At 43.3% G+C, this 17,146-nt stretch overlaps 1 non-coding gene across 1 annotated transcript; it reads right to left on the bottom strand.

Annotated features, from left to right (window-relative positions):
• Positions 1-16,046: 16,046 nt before the first annotated feature.
• On the bottom strand, positions 16,047-16,138 carry trnar-ucu (transfer RNA arginine (anticodon UCU)). Its single transcript is given in 2 exon segments — positions 16,047-16,082; positions 16,102-16,138. It is a non-coding gene; the product is annotated as a tRNA-Arg (tRNA).
• Between the last annotated feature and the right edge of the window lie 1,008 nt (positions 16,139-17,146).

The following is a 17,146-nucleotide window of genomic DNA, read 5'->3' as shown; positions in this document are numbered from 1 at the left end:
CAACTTGACACGAATCACCACTGCCAGGTGTCCTGAGTTGTTTGAAAATATGTTGCTGGAAAAGCGCAGCAGGTCAGGCAGCATCCAAAGTTCTCCAAACAAAACATTCCCAGAGTCTGGAATCTCTTGACAAAGAAGGTTTATATATCTCTGTCCATGGTGTAAAACAGAGGATTGTGAAAACTTTCTGGGAAAATGTTGTCACTTTAAAAGTTTAGAAATCTTTCCATTCTTTCGGAGGCCGTTACTTTGACTCTGATGTTCTCCAGATATGAATTGATCTGTGATATTGATGGATTCACGTTCCTGCAAGGCAGGATGTCAAATCTCATCTCAGCTCCCGGGCAATTAGAAAACGCGGGAACAGATAGGACACTGAAAGGCTGGAAGTGAGACGATCCCCGTAGGAGGATAACTGGTTTGCGGTGTGATGGGTGTGTCTGCAGACTGTGGGATCAGACTATTCCCATGTCTTCACCGTGAACTTAAAAGTATTTATTTCGGAAAAGTAACGCTAATGAAGGACGATTGTCAATATGGGAGGAGCAGGATGCAGCTTTCATTCGGGGATCATTGATGTCATTGACGCTCTGTGGCGACGTTCGTCAGTGCGTTCAGCTCATCACTGAGAGGTTGCTGTTCTCCCACGACTCAGGAACAGAGGAACAGCTGTTCCCACACCATCTGTTTTTTTATTGGCCGAAGTTTTCCGAGTTTTTACCGAGGTCAGGAAAATGTTCCTCATAAGGCTCGAAGGGAGAAACTCCCAGTTTTAGGAGAGTTGTATCCTGGTGACATGTATGTGTCTGCAAAGCGTGAGATCAGACTGTCCCATGGTCCACAATGAATGCCCCAGAATTCATTTTGGAAACGTCAAATCAATTGAGGGCAATTTTCATTCTGCGAAGGGCAGTATAAAGCTTGAGTTCACTGACAGTCTGCTTTTGGATATCCTGCGAGGGGCCTGCAACAAGGGAACTCCCCAGTCACTGTGGAGCAAATAGTCCTCTCGTTTGGTTGTTAACCAAAAAGAGGGTGTACCCACGCATGGAGCGATCACTGTTCTTATCCACCGAGTAGCAATGCAGAGTGATGTCGAGGACAACAAATTCGACTTGTACAACACAAAAATAATAGGACAAGCTAATCAGAGTGCAGCCAGAGAATTTCTTTTAATAGGGTCAGGGATATGTATCCAAACGGAAACCAAATCCAATGAGGAACCACAAATGCGTTTCTGTATTGTTGAATGGCAAGTGAAGGATTGTGGACACGCGGAATTTAAAACAAAAACAGAAACTGCTCAAGGAACTCGGCAGGTTTGTCAGTACCTCTGAGAGAAGATAGCATTCTGAGAAACTCCTGAAGAAGCTCTGAATCGTTGTCTCAATTTGTCTCTCCCCAGATGCTGCCAGATCTGTTTAGTTTCTCCTGCAATCTCTCCATTTCTTTTTAACTGAATAACCATTTCAACGATCGAGATTGTTGACACAGACCACACATGTCCTGACATTTAACATTGTCGAAACTGTGGTAATTGAATTCAAACAAATCGAACAGTGATTGCCTATCCCTCAACTTCACAGGGAGGGAGAATTTGAAACCCGTTTAGTAGCGCGCTTCGGCAGTTGTGGCCACGTGGTTGAGGCGATTAGTATTAAATCCACTGTGGATTCCTCACGCAGTTCAATATTTTGCGTAATGTGACTGAGAGCCGAGCGGGAACTTGAAGAGTGCTTGTTCTCTGCATTTGCTTGAAATTGAAATCGCAGGATTAGGTGAAATGCGTATAACTCAGATAAGGAACGGAAGGAACCTGCAACCAACCGCCTGTCAGGATGGAAAAGGCAGAAAACTCCAGAGCAGGTAAGACCCATTTAGTTGTACACTTCCATTACTGAATATGTTTGCCCTCTGAATCAAGTGACGCCAGATGGGATAAGAACAGTTCAGGGGATTGTGTTGGACTGGTGCTGACTTAGTGGGCCAAAGGGTATTGTTGTGCAAGACAATTCCATGGCCAGCTGTGAGGAGGTCAGTTTGTGAAGTAAAAGGACATCTTTGAAATATGTCCCTCGGCGAAGAAGGGGTCGAAGCTACTCTGCCCTGATCTTACTGTCAGTCATGGTATTCATTGGGACATCTCAATTGGTAATAACTGTTACGGTGCATATTTGTGGAATCGGTCTATTTGATAATCAGGACGATAAGACCTGATATCTCATTACCCAGGCGAGAGCAAGACCGTGCAGCTGACATTCCATGGCTCTGCTTTTGAGATAAAGATTACTTTCTCAATGTGCCTGTGTTTAGATCAAACAGTTCATTGACATCGGGACTAGACGTTCAGAGAAAGCTGGAGGTGTGACAGGAATAGAAACAGAACAAGACGAGACGTGAAAGTGTTTAGATTTTGCCGTGTGTCCGTTATTTTTGGTGAAGAATGTCTGCCGGGAGCTATCCTGTCACGTCCCAGGAGCCAGGGAGCTTGTTTGGTGGGATTTGTGTTATTGAAAGTTACACAGGAGAAGCGTGTTCGACTATTTCAGCTCAGTATCCATTTCATATCCGGTTCACCACAACGGTGCACATTGTCGAGCGAAGTGCCTTGTATTCCACTTAAAGCCGCCTTTCTCCAGGGAAACTTGCAGACATAAAGCACATGGAGTGGGTATAATCCTGACGACTCTGTCACTGTCGTGGAATGTGCCTGTGTGATCGCCTCTGTATGTGAACATGAGAATACGTTCCTCAAAGGAGTTACAACAGTGTGGCCAGGTCAACTTTCAGTACCGTTGTTATGTCATTTAAGATCACAGAGAGAATCTCATTGCTGCAAACTGGGACGAGAATAGATGGATGTCTGATAATTTGCCCTTCACGATGGAAGAACGGCCCTTCACTACTCCCCCCCCCCCCCGCCCCTCTTACACTTTTTAAACTTGCGGCCAGAGAGCAGCTGACCTGATGAGAAAATCGCTTCACACCCTTACAAAACCTTTTTATTGTCCATTCTACTGGCAATTTTGCAAACTTACTTACCATACTTTCTATCTTCCCACCTACATCATTTATTTAAATGAAAGAAATGAATGTGCGTTCAGCCAGTGGGACACCATTGGTAACAGTCTTCCAGTCTGAAAATACCCTCCACCACCATTCTCAGCAGCCTGCTAATAAACTAATTTTATATCTAATTAGAAACCTTACATTGATCTCTTTGTGAACTAACTTTATGAATTAGTGAACCGTGTGGAACCGTTTTAAAGCATTTATTAAAGTCCAAGTGAGCAAAGTCTACCACTATGTCCTCATTGATCTTCTTGGTTACGCCCTCAAAAACTCAATCAATTTTGTGCAAAACCATGCTGATTATCCCGATTCATTCCTTGAATCTAAAAATTCAAATAAAACCTATCATTTAGAATTGCATCCAACAACTTACCCACGACCATAAGCAGACACACAGGTCTATCGATCCCAGGCTTCTTAATTAATTCCTTTCTAAATAAAGGCATAACATTAGCCATCCTCCAGTCATTCGGCACCTCGCTCGTAATAATAGATGATAAAAATATTTCTACGAAGGGCCAACAGTTTCTTTCCCTATCATCCCACAATGTTCCGGGATTCCGGAGATCAAATCCCAGAGAAATATCCAACTTCATATTTTCCATGTCCTCCACCACATTCCCTTTTCAATGTGAACTTCTTTCAAACCGTCAATATTCAGTTGTACCCGCCATTCTGTTCTCCAAGGTGTAAACTGACGCGAAGTTAACATTATATGTCTCTCCATCTGCTGAGATTCAAGACAAAGGTGAGCTTTTGTCATATTAAAGTGGTCCTCTTTGTTCTGAAGTTCTTGATGTACTTGTAGAATCTCTTCAGATTATAGTTAACTTTATTTTCTGAGGCTATCTCATATTCTCGATTGACCTTTATGATGTCCTCCTTAAGAATGCCTCTCCACTCCCTATACCGTTCAAGACATTGACTTGAAACCATGTGTTTATATGGAAGCTGTCACCTCCTTTAAAAAAAAATCTTATGACAAGGCCTAAATCCCTGCGATCAACGTTGTTCTTATGGAATACCGACAATGTGGAAACAGGCCATTTGGAACAAGAAATCCCCACTAATCCTGCGAAGAGAATCGCACCCAAACTCACACCTCCACCCAATTCCTTTACTTTGCATTTCCCATGACCAAAGAACGTCAGCCACACATCTTTAGTCTGTGGAGGGAACCCAGGCTGAAACGGAGAGTATGCACCAACTCCAAATTCACAGTCGCCCAAAGTAGATATTGAACCAACATCACTGAGGCTGCAAGGAATTACTACTCACCACTGAGTCAGCCATTATAAGCCTCCTCTCCATCACTCAAAACATATCATTACTTAGATATGGGCCAAAAGCTACTCCCAATGTTCCAAATGCATCTGTCCAGAGCCTCCTATTGACTGAGGTGTAAACCTCTGCCCGGTCATTCTCATTAGCTTGAACAGAAGCCGACATTGTGTTTGGCTTCCTCATCACAAACTGAAATTGCATGCTGAACATAAGAGAAAATTGAACTTTTAAATCTTTCTGCTTTCAGGAAATTTTCTATGCCTCTACTCTTTCCACCAAATATATGACCACATATTTTCCACAAAGTATGCCAATTGCAACTATTTTTTTCGAAGCACTCAGTCCGTTCAAGTCATTCTGCAGCATGCCCGCTTCATCAATAAGGTCTGCCCTTCCACCTATCATTGTGTCTTCTTCAAATGGAGCAACAACACCCTCAGTTCCTTTGAATGGATCATCCATACATAATGTGAATAGCTGTGGTGCAAACACTGACTCCTCTCAACTCCACCAGTCACGGGCTGCCATCCTGGAAGAGACCCCTTCACCCAACTGTCTGCCTTCTGCCAGTCAGCCAAGCCTCAATCCAGGGCCTCTTATTCAGCCGTTTGCCGTACTGCACCCTGATATATGTCTGTGGAAATTCAAGATGGTCACCTCCACAGGCTTGACTTCGTCTCACTTGCTCATGACATCCAGTCCTGTTGGAGCAGACATTTCTTACAATTGAATCATTGCAAAACTGAAACCTCTGACTTCAGTCCCAAACTCAAAATCCACTGCCTTGCCACTGAGTCGAAAGTGTGATACGAGGAAAGCACAGAAGGACAGGCAGCAACGAATGAACAGGACAATCGACGTTTCGGGCACGAGCCCTTATCAGAAAGAGGCTTGTGAACCGAGGGATAGAGAGACAAATGGGTGCGGGTGTGGCTGGGACAAGGTAGCTGTGAGTGTGTTAGGTGTTTGGAAGTGGGGGTGATGATGATAGGTCGCAGTGCAGGGTGGAGCAGATAGGTGGGAAGGAAGATGGACAGATAGGACAGTTCATGAGAGCGGCGGAAGGCCTGGAACTGAATGAATTTGGTTGTGTGGGAAGGAGAGTTGACGTATTCGACCAGGAGCCTGTGGTGTTGTTTGGTGCGGGTGTCCCGGAGATGTTTTCCAAAGTGGTCTGTACTGAGGCATCCAATTTCGTCAATGTCGCGGAGACTGCAAAAAGAGCAATGGATACATTAAATGACTTGGTGGAAATGCACGTGAAACACTGATGGACATGGATGGGTCCTTTGGGGCCTTGGAAAGAGTTGAGGTGCGGAGGTGTGGGTGAATGTTTTTCAAATCCCGTGTTGTAACGAGAAGGTTGCTGGGAAGGGATGGCGGTTTGGAGGGGGCGTGCACTTCACAAGGGAGTCAAAGAAGGAAAGATCTTTGGAGAAAAAGGATAGGTGTGGGGAGGGAAACACATCTTAGTTGGTGGGGTTCATTTGCAGCTGACGGACATACGGGAGGATGATATGATGTCGATAGACGTTGCTGGGTTTTAAAGTGATTTAGAAGGGAATTCCGTCCTCGTCATAGTTTGAGGGAAGGGTTTTGGGAGCGGAATTGAGGAAAGTGGATGAGATGAGTTGGAAGGCATCATCGACCACGTGCTGGGAGAAAATGCCTCGCCACTGATTCAATTTCCTCCCTGGCAATTGTCTAAGTCTGAAAAGACACGTCATAACTATGGTGACATTATTCACCTCATGATGTGTTATTAACCACATATCACCATAATCACCATGTCAGCCTACTTGCACTTCATGAACATCACTAACTCTTCCACGTCTCTGCTCTTCTTCAGCTCAATCTGAAATCCATTCGTTTGGACGACACGGTCGTAATACACATCCATGCGTCCTTTCAAATTCCCACCCTGCTGTGGTGCTAGTGTGGCAAGGAATAGGGAGAGAGAGCAGTTGAACATGTGGCCACAGGGATGGTGCAGGAGGGAGGGTTTTAGATTCTTGGATAATCGGGGCTCTTTCTGGGGTAGGTGGGACCTCTAAAAGCTGGATGGTCTTCATCTGAACCAGAGGGCTACCAATATCCTGGGGGGATATTCGCTAAGGCTATTGGGGTGTGTTTAAACTAGTCCAGCAGGGGGATGGGAACCAAAATTGTAGTTCAAGTAAAGAAAATGTTGAGTGTAGGGAGGTACAAAATCAAGTTTCATGAACGCAAGATGACACCGGCAAGAAAGAAGTTGGTTTGGAGTGTGTCTACTTCAACGCCAGGAGCATCCGGAATAAGGTGGTTGAACTTGCAGCATGGGTTGGTACCTGGGAATTCAGTTTTATGGCCAATCCGTAGACCCGAATAGAACAGGGTCAGAAATGGGTGTTGCAGGATCCAGGATTTAGATGTTTCAGTAAGAATAGAGAAGAATGTAAAAGAGGAGGGTGTGTAGCATTGTTGGTCAAGAACAGTATTACAGTTGCAGAAAGTTTCCGGGTAGTGTAGATGTGCAGAGAGATCTCGGTGTTCAGGTACAGAGATCCTTAAACTTTGCCACCCAGGTGGACAGGGTTGTTAAGAAGGCATACAGTGTTTTAGCTTTTATTAATAGAGGAATCGACTTCTGAATCCATGAGGTTATGCTACAGCTGTACAAAACTCTAGTGCGGCTGCACTTGGAATATTGTGTACCGTTCTGGTCACCGCATTCCAAGAAGGATGTTGAAGCTTTGGAAAAGGTGCAGAGGAGATTTACTCGGATGTTGCCTGGTAAGGAGGAAAGTCTTACGAGGAAAGGCTGAGGGACTTATGGTTGTTTTCGTTAGAGAGAAGAAGGTTGAGAAGTGACTTAATAGAAACATATAACATAATCAGAGGGTTAGATAGGGTGGACAGGGAGATCCTTCTTCCAAGAATGGTGACGACCAGCACGAGGGGGCATTGATTCAAATTGAAGGGTGATAGATATAGGACAGATGTCAGACGTAGTTTCTTTACTCAGAGAGTAGTAACGGTGTGGAATGCTTTGCCTGCAATGGTAGTTGATTCGCCAACTTTAAGAACATTTAAGTCGTCATTGGACAAGCATATGGACGAACATGGAATCGTGTAGGTAAGATGGGCTTCAGATTGGTATGACAGGTCGGCGCAACATCGAGTGCCGAAGGGTCTGTACTGCGCTGTAATGTTCTATGTTCTATGTTCTATGGTCTAACTCCCTCTGCTTCTATTCAAGGGCCTACTTACGTTCTGTTCACTGTTTCATTGTGCATTGCCTGAATGGCAATTTTACAAACGCATATTTTCCCAAACGTTCACTGCGGCCTTCGCAGCTTTGTCTTTCCACAAGGGCTCCCACATAGTGGAAGGGAAGGAGTTGCAGGTTATTCACCCAATGATGTCATCCTGAGGTCTTCCAAAACCTCTCCTGCATGTGGGAATACTCTCAACTAGGGTTAGTCACCGTTCACCGGGCAGCTAATTTTCCAAGTTTTCATCATTATCTACACATCTCTTGACTGTCTTCCCTCTATCTATCACTGTCATGTCTTCCAGGCCACTCAAGAGCAAATAGAGATTGTCAATAGTATACCAACCCAGCCAGTGGACACAACACCCAAGATTATGTTTTAAATTGCTCTCTCAGATATCTGCATTCCCTCGAATTCCAAACTCCGGAGTATGTTCGATTTGAACTGTTTCACGTTTGGTGCCTAAACGACAGCTGCCAAGGTAAGAAATTATGAAATCTTGAAGCGACGTTAGTCGCACCAGGCTATAGGAAAGGAATTACTCACCAAGAATTAAGAAAATAAAACTGTTATACATGCTAAAATCAGGGCAATTTATTGATATCAATACTACATCGTGTCTTTTATATAAAAATAATTCAAAGCTTTTACTCTGATGGAGTTTAAACAAATGTTGACCCCTGTCTCATTATGAGACATTGGGAAGCTGACAAACTGTTATATCCAACAAGTGATCTCAGAAGTGGGTTTCAAGTCGTATTTTGTCATTCAAAACGAAGCTTGTATCACAAAATTGAGATCACCGAAGTTTTTCTGCTAGAGGTCATCGTCTTTTGTCAGTCGCAAAACGGCGCCTGGGTTAGTGCTTCCATAGCTCAGTGATTCAAGCACTGGTTATGTAAACCCGGGGTTGTAACCTTGAATTTCACTGCAGCCTTACTGAATTTTCTTGCAACTATTGCAGCAGACATCGGAAGTTGCGTTCTCTATGTTGTTAGGAATTATTTTTGAAGTAACAGCAGGAAGTTATTTTTACGCAGACCAGGCCGCATCTGTTTCAATTTAGAAGTCCACATCCGTATTTTTCCTTCGAGAAACATGAGGATGACAAGCTTCTGATGTGAAGAATGCCTTCGTTTGGCAGGAAGAACAACATGACTCATTAGAAGCAGTAACGTGACGGTGAAACAGTGGAGGACGAATACGTACAGGGATGCGGCTGAATGCTTCCATTCCGTATGTAGAGACAGGAATCTGCTGGAATTCAAATTAAACAAGTAGTAGGCTTGAAGAGTACAGCTAGCCAGGCTGCCTCAAAGGTGGAGAGGTCAACAATTAGTCAACAATTATTCACGATTGGGTCAGTCCTCGAAGGACAGCCTCCTGCCTGTTTACTCCTCTGATAATGTAAACACAATCGGATTTTAAAGCTTGTAGTGAAGAAAAAAGAGGCCAAACGGGTCAATTCTACATGTTATGGAAGTTGGGCTCTCTTGAGGCCTTTGTCACTTTCAAAATATGTGTCTGTATTGTTCCCTCTATAGGTCAAAATGAGGTTCAGTTCTCCCACAGTTCATGAACAAATTTGACGGTATCTGACATCAGTCTCATTCGCTGGTGCATTTGAGATTAAAACTTTGCAGGGAAAGTCACATTCAGATGAATACTTCAGATGTCAGGCTGTGGGCCAATTAGTGGAAACTGGAAACGAGAATATTTGGATTTTTGACGACTGGCACTGACATAATGTATTAATCTGTGCTGTAAAAGCACGGTTTCACGAACACTCTTTTTTGGTAGGAATTTCTCATCGCAGGAAAAGAAAGCTGTGCTGTTCAGAGAAGACGCAATTGCACATGCCGTCCTTCCTGGTCGATTAGTGGTTACAATGCAGCGTTTTCACCGCTGTGGTTTGAGTTCATTTCTTGGTCAGGGAATCAGGATTTATTGTTCCTGATATGGGCAACATCAAAAGTAGAGCATCTTTGACAAGAATCGCATTTCAAACGCGTTCACATGTGCCTTGCAATATTGTACAGTGCCGCAAGGTGGCTCACTGGTTATCACTGCTGCCTCACAGCGCCAGAGATCTGATTTGCCTACAACTGGGTCGACTACAAGTAAGGTACTTTACTCAGGAGAAAATGAAGAGAAAAAGAGTAAGGAATTGTTCTGTGAGGGTTAATCCCTGGAGGAAAGGTGTTCATTTGTTGCATCGAATTGTCAGTTTCTGAACTGTAGGTATTCCATGTTCCCTTATTGTGTTGCTTTAGCAAATGTTCAGACAGAGGAGAAAAGTGAGGAAAAACAGTCATGACCCAATCAGTGATTGATCCATTGTGCAACAACCAACGGATTCACTTTTGACTGAACTACCTCCATTTTCCCTACATTGGTAATGGTCGTATACAGCAGTAGCGCGGATTTTCATGTGTTGTTCTGACCGCAGCATCCTTTCTTAACATGGACTATACTGGGACATAAAGAGATGATAAAAGACATGGATGGCGATGACTGGAATGAAAGACGTCAGGAAGAATGGACAGCGTTTAGTTGGAAACAGAATAATGGAAAGGAAGCCAACGATGTAGTGGGGGACAATGCCATTTGAAAAGACAAAGCGGTGTTTCATGGAATAGTGCAAAAGATGAATAGATCATGAGGTGTGACACCAGGTAAAACTGAGTTGTGTACGTATAGAAGGTTTCTAAGCGATGTGAATTTAGCGAGAGTAAATAGAGGGGAAATTCCCCCATTCAGATGGATCTATTTCAAGGCTATAGAACTTCAAAACCAGCGATGAATGATAAAGAGAAGTTTGGAGCTCGTAATCTTTTTCCTTCTACAGCTATTGAACTCGAAAATGTTTACGTTTTCTTCGGAAAAAAATACTCAGAAGCTGATTCTCATATATTTGTGAAGACACGTGCAGACACACAAGGAATGAATTTCACGGGGACAGGGAATCTGGGCGGTCATCATGGGTACGCGTTCGGTGCACACTCTCTAATTGGTTAACGTTTATTGGAAAGAAACCTCATAACACCCGCAACTGAGCACGACTAAGTATAGAATGAGCGGATTGTGAGGAAAGGTTTAGCAGCTTGTTCCACATGAACTTCTATAAATTGTAAAAGAACTGAGCTCTGTGTGTTAGCTCAGCATTAAATGAAAGCCGGTTAGCTCAGTCCGCTGCATTACTGGTTTATGATATAAAGTGATGCCAACAATGTGGGAATAATTCGCGCAATATCTCAGCATACCTTCAGGACCCTGATCTCCCCACTAAGCTAATACTTTAGAAGATGGCGAACATCAAAGTGAAACTATACTATCGTGAGTTGGAACTGACCTGCAGGTGTAATGCACCTTTGTTCTTTCATCTGTTGCATTGGAAAATTTGGCTGCAATGACAGAGAAGGGAGTGAGTTCATTTGCTGCTCACTCATCTCGCCCAACCATATCTAGTGATAAGACATGAAAAAAATCCTGTTTGAATTCTGTAATCTTCATAGCAGTACTTAAATACATATTTGTCATTTCTATTCCAGTTTTTCTGATAACAGGCAAAATGTCCAATGAGATAAACCTAATAATTTTTGGATTGTTTTTATGGACTGTGCAAGTTTGCAGCAAAATTAGTAATATGAAGCGAGCTAAACCTCCTTTCCGGAATTTAACACAGCGTAGGCTCAGCGACATGAGAAACGTCATCGATTTCAAAAATTACCTCTGTATCTCTAGTGAGTAATAGATATTCACTCAGGGGGTCTTTATGGCTGGTAGTAAGTGACTGAGGTATTTCCCAAGGAGAGAACACTCCACAAAATCAGATTTTTTTGAATAAATGCTGTTTTACTCAATGTTCTTTTGCAACTTTTAAATATATATGCACACACACACATGCATGCATGCGGACACACATTTATATATATGTACATACCTATAGCTCGCACATTCGACGGGAACAACATTCAAATGGCCGACCATCCATTCCAAATATTCTGAATTCACACACACACACACACTTATGTGTGTGTGTGTGTGTGTGTGTGTGTTTGTATGGGATGAGCTACGAGGGGTAAACCATGGGGTACAGATCTCTGGCACAGTGTTCGTCCCTGTGATCAGAAGGGTAGGGGAAAGTGGAGGAGAGCAATAGTTATTGAGGACTACATAGTGAGGGGGACAGATTGCAGTTTCTGTGGGTACAGGGCAGGCTCATGATTGATGTGATACCTCCAAGTTACCAGGGTTTGTGATGTCTCGCAGCGTGTTTTCAAGATACTTCAGGGGGAGGGGGAGCAGCCCGAGGTCATGTTACACAAACACACTAACAACATATATAATAAAAGTGATGAGGATGCATGGCAGAAACTCAGGGATCCAGGTGATATCTTAGATCGAGATCAAACAGAGTTGTTCTCTCTGATTGTTTACACATGCCACGTTATAGTGAGGGAAAGAATAGAGAGAGAGCAGATGAACACGTGATTGTAAGGACGGTGCAGATGATAGGGATTTTGATATCTGGATAGTTGGGGCATATTTTGGAGTCGGTTGGACCTCAACAAACAGGATGGTCTTTACCTGAACCGGAAGGGTACCAATATCCTGAGTGGATAAATTTCTAAAGCTCCTCAGGAGTGTTTAAACGAATTCAGCAGCAGAGTGCGAACCTAAATTTTAGCTGCAGTTTGCAGGAAGTTTTGAGTGGTTAGGACATAAATAGATTTTCGGGTTTGCAACTGAATGTTGGCAAGGATGAAGTTGGTTTGAATTGTATCTACTTCACCGCTAGGAGCATCTGATATAACGTAGGTGTCATGGGTTGTTGACTGGGGCTTCAATATTGTGTCCATTTCAGAGACATAATGGAGCACTGAAAGGATTGGTTGTTCCTTGCACCTCAGTTTCGTCTTTTCAGTAAGAGCAGGAAAGTCGTTACAGAGGGGGAGATGTGGCGTTTTTAGTCAAAGACAGTACTATGGTAGCAGAAAGGATATTTGGTGAGGACCCGACTCAATCTGCTGAACTAGAATATTCTGAGATTAAAATCCGGCAAGTGGAGGTCACCACCAAAATGTTCTAGAGATATGGAGGAAAAGATTGCAAACATGATTCTGGATAGGAATGGAAGCAACAGGGTAGTTGTAGTGGGGAAGTTTAACTTTCATGTCCTTGATAAGTATGTGTGCGTCATGCAGGGAATATGAGGTTGAGACAGGGAGCAATTTTTACTCAAAAAGTTGAATTTCTTGTCAAAAGGGAGAAGGCAGTGCGTCGAAACATGAAATATGTAGGCTGAGTTAGGGCACTTGAAAATTAAAAGCTGGCAAGGAAGGGCCAAAAGAGAGAGCTACTCAGAGCGAAGAGGGGACATAAAAAAACTTTAGCTGGCAGGGTCATTTCAAACCCTGAAGCTTTCTCTTGTCATTTCAAGAATAAAAGAATATCTGGCATATGATTCGGGCCTGTCAAGAACAGCAGTAGGAAGTCGTCAACGGAGTCCGAGGATAGCAGAGGCGCTGAATGTATATTTTTCATCATATCTCAAATGAAAAAGACAATGTTGTCGAAGAGAATTTTGAGATGCAATCTGTTAGAATAAATTAAGTTGACATTCATAAATACGAGTGTTAGCAATTCTTGAAAGCCTGAAAATAGATTTGTCCTCTTGGCTTGATGGGATGTATGCTAGGATTCTCTGGGAATCGTGGGCGGAGATTGCAGAACTTTTGACTTCCAACTTTATTTCGTCAGTGTCTATGTGATTAGTGCGAGAAGAATCGAGTTCAGCAAATATTGTCTCCTTCTTCACGAAGGGGAGTAGGGAGAACGCTGGTAATTATTGAACAGTCGTCATATTTCCTTGTAGGTGAACTTTTGGGAAAGATTATTAGAGATATGATTTATGATCACCGAAGAAGGAACAAGTTCATTCGCAACAGTCAACACGATTTTGTGAATAGCAGGTTGTGCCTCACAAACGTTATTGAGCTTTTTGAAAAGGTCAACAAACAGGTGGATGGGAGTAAAGTGGTTAACATGGTGGATATGGTTTTCACGAAGGCACGGTTGGCTGTTGCATAAAATACAGAGACATGGGATTGACGGTGATTTAGCGGCTTAGATCAGTATTTGGCTCGCTGAAAGAACACAGAGTGTGGCAGTTAATTGAAAATATTCATCCTGGAGTTCAGTTACTCATGGTGTACCATAAGGTTCCTTTTTGGGTCCACTGCTGTTTGTCAACTTTATAAATGACCTGGGTACGGGCATGGGATGATGGATGAGGAAATTCGCAGAACACACTAAATCGATGGAGTTGTCAACAGTGCCGAAGTCTGCTGCAGGTTACAGACGGACATGAATAATCTGAAGATCGGGGCTCAGAGTTGGCATATGGAGGTTATTGTGGAAAAGTGTGAGGTGATTTACTTTGGAATGAGCAACAAGAATACAACGTTCTGGGTTAATTGTAATATTCTTGGAAGCTTAGATGACCAGAGCGATCTCGGCGTCCATGTACATAAAACCCTGAAAGTTAACACACACGTAGATGGATTTGTTTGCAGTAAGCACAGTGTGTTAGATTTTATTGGGAGAGGGATTTAGTTTCAGGGCCAAACGATCACTTTGCAGCTCCAGACATTTGTCTGGCATGGCCAAACTTGTCGATGTGCGTGCGGTTCTGGTCGCCACGTTAGAGGACGGATGTGAAAGCATTGGAAAGGTTGCAGACGAGTTTTCCTAGGATGTTGCCTTCTGTGAAGTGAAGGTCTTACGAGGAAAGGCTGAGGGACTTGAGGCTGTTTTTGATAGAGATAATAAGTTTGAGAAGTGAATTAATAGAGACATAAAAGATTATCAGAGTTTGCCATAAGGTGGACAGTGAAGGCATTTTCTTCAAATGGTGATGGTTGGCACAAGGGCATATCGATGTAATTTGAGGGTGATAGATGCCGAGGTAGATGGCTTTCTCAGAGAGTAGTAAGAGTGCATAACGCCTTGTCTTCAAAGGTCGTAGACTCAACAACCTTCAGGGCAATTAAATGATCATTGGATAAACCTACGGCTCATAATGTCAAAATGCTGGTCAGATGGACTTCAGATTGGTCTTACAGGTCGGTGCAACATTAGTGCCAAAAGCACTTTATTGCAATGTAATATTCCGGGTTTAAACTGTTCTTCAGCTTGAAGTTGCAATCATCTCTGGACAGTATCAGTAAAACAAACACCTGGCGAGAATCCAATGCACAACTTTGGCAGTTCATGTGTTGCCATTCTGTCATGCAAGTACAGCAAGCTAACTAACTGCACCACTCGACCTGCCGTCTAATGGTGACGAACGGCTCCTGATCTTACCACTATGCCCCTCAACCCAATTAGTCACTTTTTTTTCTGTGTATCTGAAATGAAACGCAGTGCAGAGGTGGTTATACTGATAATGGATCATCGATTATGAAGCATCAGCTTCAGGAAAATGGCATAGATAAATGTGGTGAAAATCGGTTTTATTGAATACTGCATACATTTACCATGGCTTCCTGCGTTGGTCACAGGCAATGTTTTGTGGCCATGGTACTGGGATTTTCCTTCTATCGGCTGCAAATCGTCAGACAATTCGATTCACTGATATTTCACCAACTTCTTTTGGCATGTTCATCTGAGACATCGACCCACACTGCACACAACATCAACAATGTTCAGCATACTACGTGCACGAGCATGTGGCATGGTTTTTATGCACAGTGAAGATTGAATAATGTTCTGCAAGGGCAAATTAAATTCAGTTTAATTCGTAAAGTTGCAAGAATCCAGAGTAAGATTCAAATGTCAGAAATTCACGTTCATTACCTTGGCCAGAATTCCAGCCCAGCAAAGGGGAAATCTGCCCCTGAATGCCCAGCATCCATGCAATTGCTTGCTCCATGTGTCCACTTGGAAACCTATGTGAAGGAACATTCAGCCTGAAGGAGAACTTGTGAGAGTCCTCCGCTGTCTGATCTAAAGCTGAAACAAGAGCTGTCTATTCCAGCCGGGAGGGAAGCGAAGTAGGAGATGAGACCAAAATATTTTTTGGCGTTTACTTCATATTGTCCTCATTGTGATTATTTAAAAATCTTGGCCAGAAATGGCACAGACACAAAGGAGCAGAAGGAGGCCATTCTTAACACCGATCCTGTCCTGCCACGTAATTTGATATCATCATGGCTCACACAACAGTTTTATGTCTTTTTCCAGCCCATCCACAACATCGTACTGGCTAACAGATATTTATCGATCTCTACCACAAATAGACATCGATAATGTAAATCTGTGGGAGGAAAATATTCCGTTTCGAGACAATTTGGTTTATGCACGAATATTACTGGTTTTGCAGATGAGCAGCCGAGTCTGGTCTGACCACTTCGCAAAACATAAATTAAAACACGACCCTGATGGGATTCGAACCCACAACCTTTGAATAACAACCTGAATAGAGATGTAGAAGTCCAACGCGCTATCCATTGCGCCACAGAGCCGCGCCGTCTGGTATCTATAAGCACACAAGTTAGCCTTTGACGCATTGCATTCAGGACACCCATGTCGCGCCTGTCTGTCCTCGTCACACTTTCTGGTACCTGGTCCTGATCCACTAGTGCTCTGGCTCATCAAGTGTTCGGCTACAGACTGCTGAAACGTTCTTATGACACTTACCTTTACCACATGTTAAGATAATGATTTCCAGACAATCAATACTCGACAGGTGAAAGTATTCTTCCTAAATCTCCTCCTTTTCTCCTGTCTTTCATTTATGTTACTCTGTTCCTTCCCAATACAGGCTTACCCTGACACACATATCTATCCTCTTCATAAAATGAGCACGTTAATCGGTTTCTTATTCAGCCTTCTCTGCGCTTAGAGTAACATCCCCAGCCTAGCTCGCGTACCTTCACAATGGGAGTGGTCAAACCCTTGCCATTCTTTTCATCTCCTGTGAAATTCTCCTCCTGCATTCAGACGCTTCCAGTATCTGGCGATTACAAGAGAAAAACAAAGTTCTCAGAAGAAAAGCCAAAAGGTCTGAACAAAATCAGCAGTTCTTGTCTATCTCTGATGAGGAAGGAAAGTTAACGCTTCGAGTCCAATGATCCGTCTTCAGAACTAATGGGAAGGGAGGGTGGGTGAAGAATGTGTAAGACGGCGGACGGTTTCTAAAATGATTGAACTTGATGTTGGGTCCTAAAGTTTTCATGGTCTGTCGGTAGAAAATGAGTTGTGTGCCTTCCAGCTTGTGTTCTGTCTTGAAGAAGCACTGCAGCAAACCAGAGACTGAAATGGTGGCCTGGGAACACAGTGTCTAGATTTGAGTGGTGCTGGAAAAGCACTACAGTTCAGGCAGCATTCGAGGAGCAGTGAAATCGACGTTTTGGGCAACAGCCCTTCATCAGGAATACAAGCAGAGAGCCTGAAGGGTGGGAACACAGTGTAATGTTGAAGTTACGGAGACTGGAAGGTCGGGATAGTTTTTGTTGATTCTGGACAGAACG

Source organism: Chiloscyllium plagiosum, unplaced genomic scaffold (assembly GCF_037043375.1).
Source record: "Chiloscyllium plagiosum isolate Xiang-an unplaced genomic scaffold, Cpla_swu_hap1 HiC_scaffold_45, whole genome shotgun sequence".
Taxonomy (NCBI): Eukaryota; Metazoa; Chordata; class Chondrichthyes; order Orectolobiformes; family Hemiscylliidae; genus Chiloscyllium; species Chiloscyllium plagiosum.
This window is presented reverse-complemented; position numbering and strand designations above follow the sequence as displayed.